Raw genomic sequence first — 16042 nt, 5'->3', positions numbered from 1 at the left:
TAATCAATAAAGAAAGCATAGCAAATGAGAACATTGTACCTTTTAATTAATCAAATGCTTGACTTTAGCACAAAGGCCTGCTAGCAAATATTGCACATTACGATTTATATTATAATGACCAGGAATGGGAGAGTACAAAGCTCACAAATGCATACTAAGGTTGATAATGCAGGAATCTGATAAATAACACACCTAAAGCTTTGTTTCACTGATAACTCACATTTGACAAAGTTTGGGTGCCTTGCAGATTTTAGGATATTTTGTCTTGGCCTTGATCATCCATTCTTCTAGCTATCTATATGATTAGTTTTGTCTCTCAATGCAATATTTCTGTGGTGCAAAACAGCACAGATTATATGTCTCGCTTTATGTCTCTCTCTAATGTCAATATGCCTTGTACACTGTTGTTTAGGGTAGTTGTCATTGTTTTATTGTACTGCGGAGCCCCTAGTCCCACTCAACATGCCTCAGATACCCCCTTTGTCCCACCTCCCACACATGCGGTGACCTCACCCAGTATAACCAGCACGTCCAGAGATGCAACCTCTCTCATCATCACTCAGTGCCTGGGCTTACCTCCACTGTACCTGCACCCTACCATACCCCTGTCTGTACATTATGCCCTGAATCTATTCTTCCACGCCCAGAAATCTGCTCCTTTTATTCTCTGTTCCCAACGCACCAGACAACAAGTTCTGATAGCCTTTAGCCGTACCCTCATCCTACTCCTCCTCTGTTCCTCTGGTGATTTAGAGGTCAACCCAGGCCCCTTGTGTCCCCAGGCGCTCTCATTTGTTGACTTCTGTAACCGTAAAAGCCTTGGTTTCATGCATGTTAGCATCAGAAGCCTCCTCCCTAAGTTTGTTTTACTCACTGCTTTAGCACACTCTGCCAACCCTGATGTCCTTGCCGTGTCTGAATCCTGGCTGAGGAAGGCCACCAAAAATTCTGAGATCTCCATCCTCAACTACAACATTTTCCATCAAGATAGAATGGCCAAAGGGGGATGAGTTGCAATCTACTGCAGAGACAGCCTGCAAAGTGCTGTCATACTTTCCAGGTCTATGCCCAAACAGTTCGAGCTTCTAATTTTTAAAATTAATCTCTCCAGAAATAAGTCTCTCACTGTTGCTGCCTGTTATAGACCCCCCTCAGCTCCCAGCTGTGCCCTGGACACCATTATGTGAATTGATTGACCCCCATCTGTCTTTGAGTTTGTTCTGCTAGGTGACCTAAACTGGGATATGATTAACACCCAGACCGTCCTACAATCTAAGCTAGATGCCCTTAAACAAATCCCTAGGAAAGCAAATAACTTTACAGGGATTGGGTTAGCCAGATTGAAGTACTCAGCCAACCCACCTTGGTTCACTTAAATTCCTGATGAGTACCAGTGTTATAGATACAAGAATGGCACCGAGAACTTAGATGATTTTAATGGCTGAAAGGTAATCGTTAATAACAAACTTGTATGCCATCTGTAAATACAAAAAACAAATGTATTACGAGGCTAGTTGGTTCATCCATGGAAAAAGTCAGCAACCTTCCCGCTATGCAGGATTGGCTGAAATAATGAGTGGGCTGGACATGCTGAGAGATGAGTTCGGATTGGTCCCCATGTAGCACGCCTCTGTCTATAATATGAGCAGGTCCGTATGTGTCAGTAATAATTTCTAATGCTGCTTTTTTTAAAAGACATCATGTAGTAGAGGTGTATAAGTGTTGCTCTCCATTTTCTGGAGAACCGAGTTTTGAAATCAATGGAATTAGAGTATGATAACTGAATCAAAAAGAGAACACACATAAAGCTCCAGATTACATCTTCAAACCATGGCATCCGTGACAGAGAGGGAGAAGAGGGAGAAGCATCCATCCATGTTTACGGGTAAGAGAGTCTAGCTAGCTACATTTTCAGATATTACACGTTTCAAATTTTGTCTGAAGTTGTTTTCATATCAAGTTAAAGTGTACTGTTAGCTAGCTAGATAACGTTAGCTGGCTGGCTAGCTTTCTAACATTACATGTATGATATGTGTAGTATCTCAGAGCCATTTGCATTGCTAGTTTTAACCTCTCTAGGGTAGGGGGCAGTATTTGCACGGCCGGATAAAAAAACGCACCCGATTTAATCTGGTTATTACTACTGCCCATAAACTAGAATATGCATATAATTGTTTGATTTGGATAGAAAACACCCTAAAGTTTCTAAAACTGTTTGAATGGTGCCTGTGAGTATAACACAACTCATATGGCAGGCAAAAACCTGAGAAGATTCCTTACAGGAAGTGCCCTCTCTGACCATTCCTTGGCCTTCTACACTCTCTTTATTGAAAACTGAGGATCTCTGCTGTAACGTGACACTTCCTACGGCTCCCATAGGCTCTCAGAAGGCGGCAGAACATTGAGAGATGACTTTGCAGGCCATGGCTGAAAAACAGTAGCGCATTTCGATAGTGGTCGATCTGAGAACAATGAGACTGGGGGCGCGTGCACGAGACGACTCCATGTTTTTATTTTTTCGTCTTTGAACGAAAACAGGGTTTCCCGGTCGGAATATTATCGCTTTTTTACGAGAAAAATAGCATAAAAATTGATTTTAAACAGCGGTTGACATGCTTCGAAGTACGGTAATGGAATATTTAGATTTTTTTTGTCACGATATGCGCCGGGCGCGTCATCCTTCGTCACCCTTCGGATAGTGTCTTGAACGCACGAACAAAACAGAGGATATTTGAACATAACTATGGATTATTTTGAACCAAACCAACATTTGTTATTGAAGTAGAAGTCCTGGGAGTGCATTCTGACGAAGAACAGCAAAGGTAATACAATTTTTCTTATAGTAAATCTGAATTTGGTGAGTGCCAAACGTGGTGGGTGTCAAAATAGCTAGCCCTGTGATGGCGAGCTATCTACTCAGAATATTGCAAAATGTGCTTTTGCCGAAAAGCTATTTTAAAATCGGACATAGCGATTGCATAAAGGAGTTCTGAATCTATAATTCTTAAAATAATTGTTATGTTTTTTGTGAACGTTTATCGTGAGTAATTTAGTAAATTCACCGGAAGTTTGCGGTGGGTATGCTAGTTCTGAACGTCACATGCTAATGTAAAAAGCTGGTTTTTGATATAAATATGAACTTGATTGAACAAAACATGCATGTATTGTATAACATAATGTCCTAGGAGTGTCATCTGATGAAGATCATCAAAGGTTAGTGCTGCATTTAGCTGTGGTTTGGGAGCAAAACAGCACAGATTATAAGAAAAATGTAAATACAATCTCATTAAAATCTTGTCAGCGTGATTTAATTTCAAATGTTTTTTAACGATGTGCGTTAAATCCGTAGTTAGAAAAAGAAGCAGCCATCCTGCCACTGATTTGGTAAACAGCTGAGGGATGGGGCTGGAGAAATGTAACCACTCAAATGCATAGATAGACCTCTGGATGTAAGGACTGACCATCCATGATATCAACATTAGTTTTAACCACGTTCTGAGGTTATACAGTGTTTGTTTACAATTACAATGTTTACAAACAAAAGTAAAGCAACATTTGTATTGTCATGAGAATCAATAATAAACAGTTGCATTTGTTATGTTCACTATGTAGCCCTTGTGTATTATTGTTGCGTGTTCCTCTTGACTCACATTATCTGTCCTATGGGAGCCACCGTATCTGCTTCCTGTTATGAATGTGAGGAGAGCTGTACCTAATAAACACCCCAGCAGTTTATAAAGAATTTAGCTGGTCTCGTTCTTTCAACATAACAGTATTCTCTCTCTTTTTCTTTTTCTTTTACTCCTTTTTCTCCTCAATTTCCTTGTATCCAATTGGTAGTTACAGTCTTGTCTCGTTGCTGCAACTCCCGTACGGACTCGGGAGAGGCCGCACTGCTTCTTGACACAATGTCCACTCAACCCGGAAGCCAGCTGCACCAATGTGACGGAGGAAACACCGTACACCTGGCGACCGCGTCAGCGTGCACTGTACCCGGCCTGCCACTGGAGACACTAGTGCGCGATGCGACAAGTACATCCCTGCCGCCCAGAATCTCTAGTGGCACAGCTATCACTGCGATGCAGTGCCTTAGCCTGTCTGGGCTAGGGGACAGTATTTTCACGGCCGGATGAAAAACGTACCCAATTTAAACAGGTTACTACTCTGGCCCAGAAACTAGAATATGCATATTATTAGTAGATTTGGATAGAAAACACTCTGAAGTTTCTAAAACTGTTTGAATGTTGTCTGAATAGCTCGCCGTGATGGCTGAGCTATGAACTCAGAATATTGAAAAATTTGCTTTCTCCGTAAAGCTATTTTAAAATCTGACACAGCGGTTGCATAAAGGAGTAGTCTATCTATAATTCTTTAAATAATTTATGTATTTTGTCAACGTTTATGATGAGTATTTTGGAAATTGATGTGCACATTCACCGGACGTTTTGGTGGGAATACATTTTCTGAATATCACGCGCCAATGTAAAATGCTGTTTTTGGATATAAATATGAACTTTATCGAACAAAAGAATGCATGTATTGTGTAACATAATGTCCTAGGAGTTTCATCTGATGAAGATCGTCAAAGGTTAGTGCTTCATTTCGCTGTGTTTTGGGTTTTATTGACACATGTCCTTGCTTGGAAAATGGCTATGTGATTATTTTTGTCTATGTACTCTCCTAACATAATCTAATGTTTTGCTTTCGCTGTAAAGCCTTTTTGAAATCGGACAATGTGGTTAGATTAATGAGAAGTTTATCTTTAAAACTTGTTGGGGATAGGGGGCAGTATTTTCACGGCCGGATAAAAAAACTTACCCGATTTAAACTGGTTAGTACTCTTACCCAGAAACGAGAATATGCATATAATAAGTAGATTTTGATAGAAAACACTCTGAAGTTTCTAAAACTGTTTGAATGGTGTCTGTGAGTATAACAGAACTCATATGGCAGTCAAAATCCTGAGACAAATCCTAACAGGAAGTGGAAATCTGATTTGTGGAATCACTTTCAACACTTTGCCACTTTCAACACACCGTGAGTTAGGATTCATTTAGCACTCCCTAAGGCTTCCACTAGATGTCAACAGTCTTTACAAAGTGGTTTGAGTGTTCTCCTGTAAAAACTGACCGAACGAGAGGCCTGGAAAGTTTGTCATAGAGGGATTACTACTATGATGCGCGTGCCCGTTGGTACTCTTTCGTTCCGAAACGTTTAGTAAGACAATGCAATCGTCCGCCTTGAATATTATTGAAGTTCTGATTGAAAAAGGCCCTAAAGATTTATGTTATACAATGTTTGACATGTTTGAACGAACGTAAATAAATAAAAAATGCACATTCGTGACGTCAAGTCCCGCGCGCTTCAGTACATTATGAGTAGCCTTCGGAACGCGCTAACAAGAAGGAGCTATTGGGACATAAATTATTAACTTTTTCGAACAAAACTACATTTGTTGTGGACCTGGGATTCCTGGAAGTGCCTTCTGATGAAGATAATCAAAGGTAAGTGAATATTTACAATAGTATATTTGATTTTAGATGACTCCAAGATGGCGCTAACCTGTATTGCCTAGCCTATTTTTCTGAGCATAGCACCTCGTTTATTGCAAAGTGTGATTTCCCAGTAAAGTTATTTTTAAATCTGGCAATGCGGTTGCATTCACGAGATGTTAATCTATAATTCTTTGAATGACAATATTATATTTTACCAATGTTTTCGAATATATTACAGAGTTGGGGTTGAAGGGAGCCCTTCCTCTCTATCTGAGAGGTATATTACAGAGTTGGAGCCCTTCCTCTCTATCTGAGAGGTATATTACAGAGTCAGAGTCCTTCCTCTCTATCTGAGGGGTATATTACAGAGTTGGGGTTGAAGGTTTTCTCATAGGGAAGCGTTGAGGAGAATTGGAATAGAAATGCCTCTGTTTTACTTCCTGAATTGACCCAACCCTGGTATACCATCCATCTTTGAGACTCACCGATGCCTTTGTGAGGTTCAGGAGGACAGGATGTAAACTTGAGGACTTCGGCTCTTTTTTCCTTCAGACCCCAGCGATGGAGGATCTCTCCGTAACACTTCTTAAAGTCATCAAACTGCATGGTGTTGGCTGGATCCAGCAGCCTGAGAGAGAGAGAGAGAGAGAGAGAGAGAGAGAGAGAGAGAGAGAGAGAGAGAGAGAGAGAGAGAGAGAGAGAGAGAGAGAGAGAGAGGAGAGAGATGAGAGAGAGAGAGAGAGAGAGAGAGAGAGAGAGAGAGAGAGAGAGATGGTGGAGAGAGAGAGAGAGAGAGAGAGAGAGCCAGCCAGCCATAGATCAAGAACAGATAAAGAGACTGGCCCCATGTTCCTATTGGGTGCTGGTTCACAACTGGTCCTAGGTAAGATGGCCGACACGTTGTCCCATTCTGACGCAGACATAAGCCTCTCTGTTGTTCTAAGTGAATACGTCTCTGAAGAAAACATTAGTGTTATCTAACGTCTAAATTCCAGACAACTCGACGACCTTTTATTCATGTCGTGTTGTTCCCTCTCTCGCTCGCGGGGGTCTGCGTACATCTGGGTGTCATAGCGATAGTCGTCAGGGGAGGATTCCCCCAAGGGAGGGATGTGCTCCGGGTCTCGACCTAATGAAATAGACAGATATCTCGTTTAATACACAGACGTCTGCACGTCCGTGTCGTTGACTCTGGGTATCTGTGGAAAACATGAGCAGATTTGACTGTGTGTTCCACAGGCAAGCAGCAGGTTAGATTCAATCACGATTCTCCATGTTCCCTAACAGGTTATGAAAGCGGACTGGTGATTTGACTTTATTCCCTATATTAGGACACTTCTTTAGGTCAGAAAGGAGAGAAATAGTGTACTTCATTATAGGGATTAGGGTGCAGGCTCTGACCTAAAGCAGCACTATATATTCAGCATTATGTGGACACCCCTTCATATTAGTGGATTCGGGCTATTTCAGTCCTGTTGCTGACAGGTGTATAAAACTGAGCACACACGCCATGCAATCTCCATAGACAAAAATTGGCAGTAGAGTGGTGGGAAGTCTTCCCAGAAGAGTGGAGGCTGTTATAGCAGCAAAGGGGGGGGGGGACCAACTCCATATTAATGACCATGATATGGGCATGACCTGTTCACCGGACATGCTACCTGTCCCAGACCTGCTGTCCCAGACCTGCTGGAACCCTGACCTGTTCACTGGACATGCTACCTGTCCCAGACCTGCTGTCCCAGACCTGCTGTCCCAGACCTGCTGGAACCCTGACCTATTCACTGGACGTGCTACCTGTCCCAGACCTGCTGGAACCCTGACCTGTTCACCGGACATGCTACCTGTCCCAGACCTGCTCTTTTCAACTCTCTAGAGGCAGCAGGAGCGGTAGAGATACTCTCAATGATCGGCTATGAAAAGCCAACTGACATTTAGTCCTGAGGTGCTGACCTGTTGCACCCTCTACAACCACTGTGATTATTATTATTTGACCATGCTGGTCATTTATGAACATTTGAACATCTTGGCCATGTTCTGTTATAATCTCCACCCAGCACAGCCAGTAGAGGACTGGCCACCCCTCATAGCCTGGTTCCTCTCTAGGTTTCTTCCTAGGTTTTGGCATTTCTAGGGAGTTTTTCCTAGCCACCCCTCATAGCCTGGTTCCTCTCTAGGTTTCTTCCTAGGTTTTGGCATTTCTAGGGAGTTTTTCCTAGCCACCCCTCATAGCCTGGTTCCTCTCTAGGTTTCTTCCTAGGTTCTGGCCTTTCTAGGGAGTTTTTCCTAGCCACCCCTCATAGCCTGGTTCCTCTCTAGGTTTCTTCCTAGGTTCTGGCCTTTCTAGGGAGTTTTTCCTAGCCACCCCCTCATAGCCTGGTTCCTCTCTAGGTTTCTTCCTAGGTTCTGGCCTTTCTAGGGAGTTTTTCCTAGCCACCGTGCTTCTACACCTGCATTGCTTGCTGTTTGGGGGGTTTTAGGCTGGGTTTCTGAACAGCACTTTGAGATATCAGCTGATGTAAGAATGGCTTTAGAAATACATTTGATTTGATTTGATATTGGAATTTGGATGTTGAATGAGCAGGTGTCCACATACTGTTGGTCATGTAGTGGACTAGTGAACAGGGTGCTGGTTGGGTCTTGGCGCTGGCCTCAGAGTCTTCTGGGGTCACTGGGGTCATACCACAAACATCCTTTTATTCCCATCACGGGGTTACATACCGGAGGGAGGGAGGGAGGGAGGGGGAGAGAGGGAGGGAGGGAGGGAGGGGGGAGAGAGGGAGGGAGGGAGGGAGGAGGGGGAGAGAGGGAGGGAGGGAGGGAGGAGGGGGAGGGAGGGAGGGAGGGAGGGGGAGAGAGGGAGGGAGGGAGGGAGGGAGGGAGGGAGGGAGGGAGGGAGGGAGGGAGGGAGGAGGGGGAGAGAGGGAGGGGAGGGAGGAGGGGGAGAGAGGGAGGGAGAGAGGGAGGGAGGAGGGGGAGAGAGGGAGGGAGAGAGGGAGGGAGGAGGGGGAGAGAGAGAGAGAGAGAGGGAGTAGGGGGAGAGGAGGGAGGAGAGGAGAGGGAGGGAGGGAGGGAGGGAGGGAGGGAGGGAGGGAGGGAGGGAGGGAGGGAGGGAGGAGAGGAGGGGAGGGAGGGAGGGAGGGAGGAGAGGAGGGAGGGAGGGAGGGAGGGAGGGAGGGAGGGAGGGAGGGAGAGAGGGAGTAGGGGGAGAGGAGGGAGGAGAGGAGAGGGAGGGAGGGAGGGAGGGAGGGAGGGAGGAGAGGAGGGAGGGAGGGAGGGAGGAGAGGAGGGAGGGCAGGGAGGGAGGAGAGGAGGGAGGGAGGGAGGGACAGAGGAGAGGAGGGAGGGAGGGAGGGAGGAGAGGAGGGAGGGAGGGAGGGAGGGAGGGAGGAGAGGAGGGAGGGAGGGAGGGAGGGAGGGAGGGAGGGAGGGAGGAGAGGAGGGAGGGAGGGAGGGAGGGAGGGAGGGAGGGAGGGAGGGAGAGGAGAGGAGAGGGAGGGAGGGAGGGAGGAGGGAGGAGAGGAGGGAGGGAGGGAGGGACAGAGGAGAGGAGGGAGGGAGGGACAGAGGAGAGGAGGGAGGGAGGGAGGGAGGGAGGAGAGGAGGGAGGGAGGGAGGGAGGGAGGAGAGGAGGGAGGGAGGGAGGGAGGGAGGGAGGAGAGGAGGGAGGGAGGGAGGGAGGGAGGAGAGGAGAGGGAGGGAGGGAGGGAGGAGAGGAGAGGGAGGGAGGGAGGGAGGAGAGGAGAGGGAGGGAGGGAGGGTTACATACCGATGCTCCAGGTGGTGGTGGTGGAGTCTGAGGTTCTGTAACAGGAGCCTGGCGACACAGAGCTGGACGTGTAACTGGGCTGGAGGAGAGGAGAGGAGGGAGGGAGGGAGGGAGGGAGGGAGGAGAGGAGGGAGGGAGGGAGGGAGGGAGGAGAGGAGGGAGGGAGGGAGGGAGGGAGGAGAGGAGAGGAGGGAGGGAGGGAGGGAGGGAGGAGGGAGGGAGGGAGGGAGGAGAGGAGAGGAGGGAGGGAGGAGAGGAGGGAGGGGGAGAGAGGGAGGGAGAGAGAGGGAGGGAGGGGGAGAGAGCGAGCGAGAGAGAGAGAGAGAGAGAGAGAGAGAGAGAGAGAGATACAAACTTTGACATTGACTTACATATTGTGATGAGGGGGGAACAGAGGAGAGACTGACCTATCGTGAGTGATGAGGGGAGGAACAGAGGAGAGACTGACCTATCGTGAGTGATGAGAGGAGGAACAGAGGAGAGACTGACCTATCGTGAGTGATGAGAGGGGAACAGAGAAGAGACTGACCTATCGTGAGTGACGAGGGGAGGAACAGAGAAGAGACTGACCTATCGTGAGTGATGTGGGGAGGAACAGAGAAGAGACTGACCTATCGTGAGTGATGAGGGGAGGAACAGAGAAGAGACTGACCTATCGTGAGTGACGAGGGGAGGAACAGAGAAGAGACTGACCTATCGTGAGTGACGAGGGGAGGAACAGAGGAGAGACTGACCTATCGTGAGTGATGAGTAGGGAACAGAGAAGAGTGTTGTTGTCCATACAGAGAGAAGTAGTCCTGAGAACAGCCCTGGGACCTGAACACACTACACAGCATGGCTAGAGTCTGGACATCACTCATCAGACTGTAGTGGTCCAGGCTGGGGAAGAGGGGACAGAGACAGACTGAGTGTCCTAATCCATCCAGCATATACAGTAAGTAGCCTTGTCCCAGCCACAATGACTGACGTACCAGATGTACACTGTTTCTGTAGTGAGACAGGACACCCCCTGGACAGGACACTAGTCTATCTCCTGTTTCTGTAGTGAGACAGGACACCCCCTGGACAGGACACTAGTCTATCTCCTGTTTCTGTAGTGAGACAGCTTGATGTACCAGGACACCCCCTGGACAGGACACTAGTCTATCTCCTCTTTCTGTAGTGACACAGCTTGATGTACCAGGACACCCCCTATAATGAATGACCTAGGTAGTTACTAGTTATAGTTACAGTATAATGAATGACCTAGGTAGTTACTAGTTATACAGTATAATGAATGATCTAGGTAGTTACTAGTTATAGATACAGTATAATGAATGACCTAGGTAGTTACTAGTTAAACAGTATAATGAATGACCTAGGTAGTTACTAGTTAAACAGTATAATGAATGACCTAGGTAGTTACTAGTTAAACAGTATAATGAATGACCTAGGTAGTTACTAGTTACAGTATAATGAATGACCTAGGTAGTTACTAGTTATAGTTACAGTATAATGAATGACCTAGGTAGTTACTAGTTAAACAGTATAATGAATGACCTAGGTAGTTACTAGTTAAACAGTATAATGAATGACCTAGGTAGTTACTAGTTAAACAGTATAATGAATGACCTAGGTAGTTACTAGTTACAGTATAATGAATGACCTAGGTAGTTACTAGTTATAGATACAGTATAATGAATGACCTAGGTAGTTACTAGTTATAGTTACAGTATAATGAATGACCTAGGTAGTTACTAGTTAAACAGTATAATGAATGACCTAGGTAGTTACTAGTTAAACAGTATAATGAATGACCTAGGTAGTTACTAGTTACAGTATAATGAATGACCTAGGTAGTTACTAGTTATAGATACAGTATAGTGAATGACCTACACTACAGTTCAAAAGTTTGGGGTCACTTAAAAATGTACTTGTTTGTTTAAAGAAAAGCACATTTTTTGTCCATTAAAATAACATCAAATTGATCAGAAATACAGCGTAGACATTGTTAATGTTGTAAATGACTATTGTAGCTGGAAACTGCAGATTTTTTTAATGGAATATCTACATAGGCGTACAGAGGCCCATTATCAGCAACCATCACTCCTGTGTTCCAATGGCACGTTGTGTTAGCTAATCCAAGTTTATCATTTTAAAAGGCTAATTGCTCATTAGAAAACCCTTTTGCCATTATGTTAGCACAGCTGAAAACTGCTGTTCTGATTAAAGAAGCAATAAAACTTGCCTTCTTTAGACTAGTTGAGTATCTGGAGCATCAGCATTTGTGGGTTCGATTACAGGCTTAAAATGGCCAGAAACAAATAACTTTCTACTGAAACTCATCAGTCTATTCTTGTTCTGAGAAATGAAGGCTATTCCATGCGAGAAATTGCCAAGAAACTGAAGATCTCGTACAACGCTGTGTACTACTCCCTTCACAGAACAGCACAAACTGGCTCTAACCAGAATAGAAAGAGGAGTGGGAGGCCCCGGTGCACAACTGAGCAAGAGGACAAGGATATTATTATTATTTGACCATGCTGGTAATTTATTAACATTTTGAACATCTTGGCCATGTTCTGTTATAATCTCCACCCGGCACAGCCAGAAGAGAACTGGCCATCCCTCATAGCCTGGTTCCTCTCTAGGTTTCTTCCTAGGTTTGGCCTTGCTAGGGAGTTTTTCCCTAGCCACCGTGCTTCTACACCTGCATTGCTTGCGGTTTGGGGTTTTAGGCTGGGTTTCTGTACAGCACTTTGAGATATCAGCTGATGTAAGAAGGGCTATATAAACAAATTTGATTTCATTAGAGTGTCTAGTTTGAGAAACAGATGCCTCACAAGTCCTCAACTGGCAGCTTCATTAAATAGTACCCGCAAAACACCAGTCTCACCCTTAACAGTGAAGAGGCGACTCCAGGATGCTGGCCTCCTAGGCAGAGTTGCAAAGAAAAAGCCATATCTCAGACTGGCTCATAAAAATAAAAGATTAAGATGGGCAAAAGAACACAGACACTGGACAGAGGAACTCTGCCTAGAAGGCCAGCATCCCGGAGTCGCCTCTTCACCATTGAGACTGCCTTGTTGATAGGGTTGTTAAGCCAGTGGCATGTCGTTAGTAAAGATTGAAAAAAAAGCAAGGGGCCTGAACAGCTACCCTGGGGAATTCCATTATCGATCATAGTCCAGCAGACTATGATCGATTATGTCAAAAGCCACACTGAAATCTAACAAAACAGCCCCCACAATTTCTCTCAACCAATCATCAGTAATTAGCTGTGCTTGTTAATGTCGTTCCCTATTAGCGTGCTGAAAGTCTGTTGTCAATTTGTTTACTGTGAAATAGCATTGTATCTGGTCAAACACAATTTTTTTCCAGAAGTTTACTAAGGGTTGGTGCTTCTACACCTGCATTACTTGCTGTTTGGGGTTTTAGGCTGGGTTTCTGTACAGCACTTTGTGTCACGAATAGTATAGAATTTGTGTTGAATAGACCAAAACGCAGCCGGGCTATGTATGCTCATCTTTAATTATATTAGAATAAAGTGAACACGGGAAAACAATAAACAAGAATGACTAGTAACAGTTTTACAGGCTATAACGAATACTAGCAGTGCAAAATCAACAACCCACAACCCCAGGAGAAAAACACACACCTAATATATGACTCCCAATCAGGAACAACGATATCCAGCTGTTCCTGATCGGGAGTCACACAGACTAACACAGAAACAGAACAACTACAAATTACATACAACACACAACTTCTGCCACGTCCTGACCAAATACTAAACAACTACTCCCTCTGCTGGTCAGGATGTGACACTTTGAGATATCAGCTGATGTAAGAAGGGCTATTAAAATACATATGATTTGGTAACAGGCTGATTGGTCAGCTGTTTGAGCCAGTAAAAGGGGCTTTAATATTCTTGAGTAACGGAATGACTTTAGCTTCCCTCCAGGCCTGATGATAATAGCGGACAATATTGCCACATCTTCAATTTTAGCCTACTAGAATATGGCAAATAGGAGTGGCAATATCGTCTGCTATTATCCTCAGTAATTTTCCATCCAAGTTGTCAGACCCCGGTGGCTTGTCATTGTTGATAGACAACAATAATTTTTTCACTTCTTCCACACTCACTTTACCGAATTCTAAAGTACAATGCTTGTCTTTCATAATTTGGTCAGATCTACTTGGATGTGTAATGTCAGTGTTTGTTGCTGGCATGTCATCCCTAAATTTGCTAATCTTGCCAATGAAAAAGTCATTAAAGTAGTTGGCAATATCAGTGGGTTTTGTGATGAATTAGCATCTGATTCAGTGAATGATGGAGCCGAGTTGGCTTTTACCCCTCAAAATGTAATTTAAGGTGCTCCAAAGCTTTTTACTATCATTCTTTATATCATTTATGTTTGTTTCATAGTATAGTTTCTTCTTTTTTATTTAGTTTAGTCACATCTGCTGCCAGACTTATTTGCCATACATTTTGCCTTATCCCTCACAACCATACAATTTTTAAATTGTTCATCTGTTTTTATAGTCATTTTCGTAATGGGTGCTTATATTTATTAATAACTGGAATAAGCAATTTCATAAACATGTCAAGTGCAGCGTCTGGTTGCTCCTCATTACACACCACAGACCAGCAAATATTATTTACATCATCAACATATGAATCACTACAAAACGTATTGTATGACCTCTTATACACTATATTAGGCCCAGCCTTTGGAACTTTGGTTTTCCTAGATATGGCTACTATATTGTGATCACTACATCCTATGGATTTGGATACTGCTTTAAAACAAATATCTGCAGCATTAGTAAAGATGTGATCAATACATGTTGATGATTTCATTCCTGTGGTGTTTGTAACTACCCTGGTAGGTTGACTGATAACCTGAACCAGGTTGCAGGCACTGGTTACAGTTTGAAGCTTTCTCTTGAGTTGATATCACATACATTGTCAAGCATTTCACACGTTATCCAGATACTGACTGTTAGCACTTGGTGGTCTATAGCAGCTTCCCACCAGAATGGGCTTTAGGTGAGGCAGATGAACCTGTAGCCATATTACTTCAACACTATTTAACATGAGATCCTCTCTAATCTTTACAGGAATGTGGTTCTGAATATAAACAGCCACACCTCCACCTTTGGCATTTCTGTCTTTTCTGTAAATGTTATAACCATGTATTGCTACCACTATATCATCAACGGTATTATCTAAGTAGAGTTTCAGAGATATGATGGTATTGTTCATTTAGTATTGTAGATATGTAGTTGTGTAATAATGTATAAAATGTACTTTTTCATATGTAATTTAAGTGCCTTAATGTGTTTGGACCCCAGGAAGAGTAGCTGCTGCCTTGACAGGAACTAATGGGGAGCCATAATAAACCCCAGGAAGAGTAGCTGCTGCCTTGGCAGGAACTAATGGGGATCCATAATAAACCGCAGGAGGAGTAGCTGCTGCCTTGGCAGGAACTAATGGGGATCCATAATAAACCCCAGGAAGAGTAGCTGCTGCCTTGGAAAGAACTAACGGGGATCCATAATAAACACCCAGGAAGAGTAGCTGCTGCCTTGGCAGGAACTAACGGGGATCCATAATAAACCCCAGGAAGAGTAGCTGCTGCCTTGGCAGGAACTAACGGGGATCCATAATAAACCCCAGGAAGAGTAGCTGCTGCCTTGGCAGGAACTAACGGGGATCCATAATAAACCCCAGGAAGAGTAGCTGCTGCCTTGGCAGGAACTAATGGGGATCCATTATAAACCCCAGGAAGAGTAGCTGCTGCCTTGGCAGGAACTAATGGGGATCCATAATAAACCCAAACAGTCACTGTCATTTTCCAGACTTATATCCTTCCTTACCATGCCATAACCTGTCACAATCCCCCCTTTTGTATGTGTGAGTGAGTTGTGTGTGTGTGTGTGTGTGTGTGTGTGTGTGTGTGTGTGTGTGTGTTGTATGTGCGTGTGTTGTGTGTGTGTGTGTGTGGGGCAGCCCCTCGTATCCCGCTGGAGCAGCCCCTCGTACAGGTCTACAGTAGTCTATATGAGGTGTTCAGGCCTACAGTAGTCTATATAAGGTGTTCAGGTCTACAGTAGTCTATATGAGGTGTTCAGGTCTACAGTAGTCTATATGAGGTGTTCAGGTCTACAGTAGTCTATATGAGGTGTTCAGTGAAGGCCTAACTAATGATAAAACATGGATCTATACAGTGTAAACTAATGATAAAACATGGATCTATACAGTGTAAACTAATGATTAAACATGGATCTATACAGTGTAAACTAATGATTAAACATGGATCTATACAGTGTAAACTAATGATAAAACATGGATCTATGCAGTGTAAACTAATGATAAAACATGGATCTATACAGTGTAAACTAATGATAAACCATGGATCTATACAGTGTAAACTAATGATAAAACATGGATCTATATAGTGTAAACTAATGATTAAACATGGATCTATATAATGTAAACTAATGATTAAACTAATGATAAAACATGGATCTATACAGTGTAAACTAATGATAAAACATGGATCTATATAGTGTAAACTAATGATTAAACATGGATCTATATAATGTAAACTAATGATTAAACTAATGATAAAACATGGATCTATACAGTGTAAACTAATGATAAAACATGGATCTATAAATTGTAAACTAATGATAAAACATGGGTCTATATAGTGTAAACTAATGATAAAACATGGGTCTATATAGTGTAAACTAATGATAAAACATGGATCTATAAAGTGTAAACTAATGATAA

The 16042-nt window shown here is 43.7% G+C and overlaps 1 pseudogene; it reads right to left on the bottom strand.

Annotated features, from left to right (window-relative positions):
- Positions 1 to 6472: 6472 nt before the first annotated feature.
- LOC145864306 (GATOR2 complex protein WDR59-like) overlaps positions 6473 to 16042 on the bottom strand; it is a 33750-nt pseudogene continuing 24180 nt past the window's right edge.

The sequence above is a fragment of the Salmo salar genome, chromosome 26, assembly GCF_965601325.2.
Source record: "Salmo salar chromosome 26, fSalSal1, whole genome shotgun sequence".
Taxonomy (NCBI): domain Eukaryota; kingdom Metazoa; phylum Chordata; class Actinopteri; order Salmoniformes; family Salmonidae; genus Salmo; species Salmo salar.
This window is presented reverse-complemented; position numbering and strand designations above follow the sequence as displayed.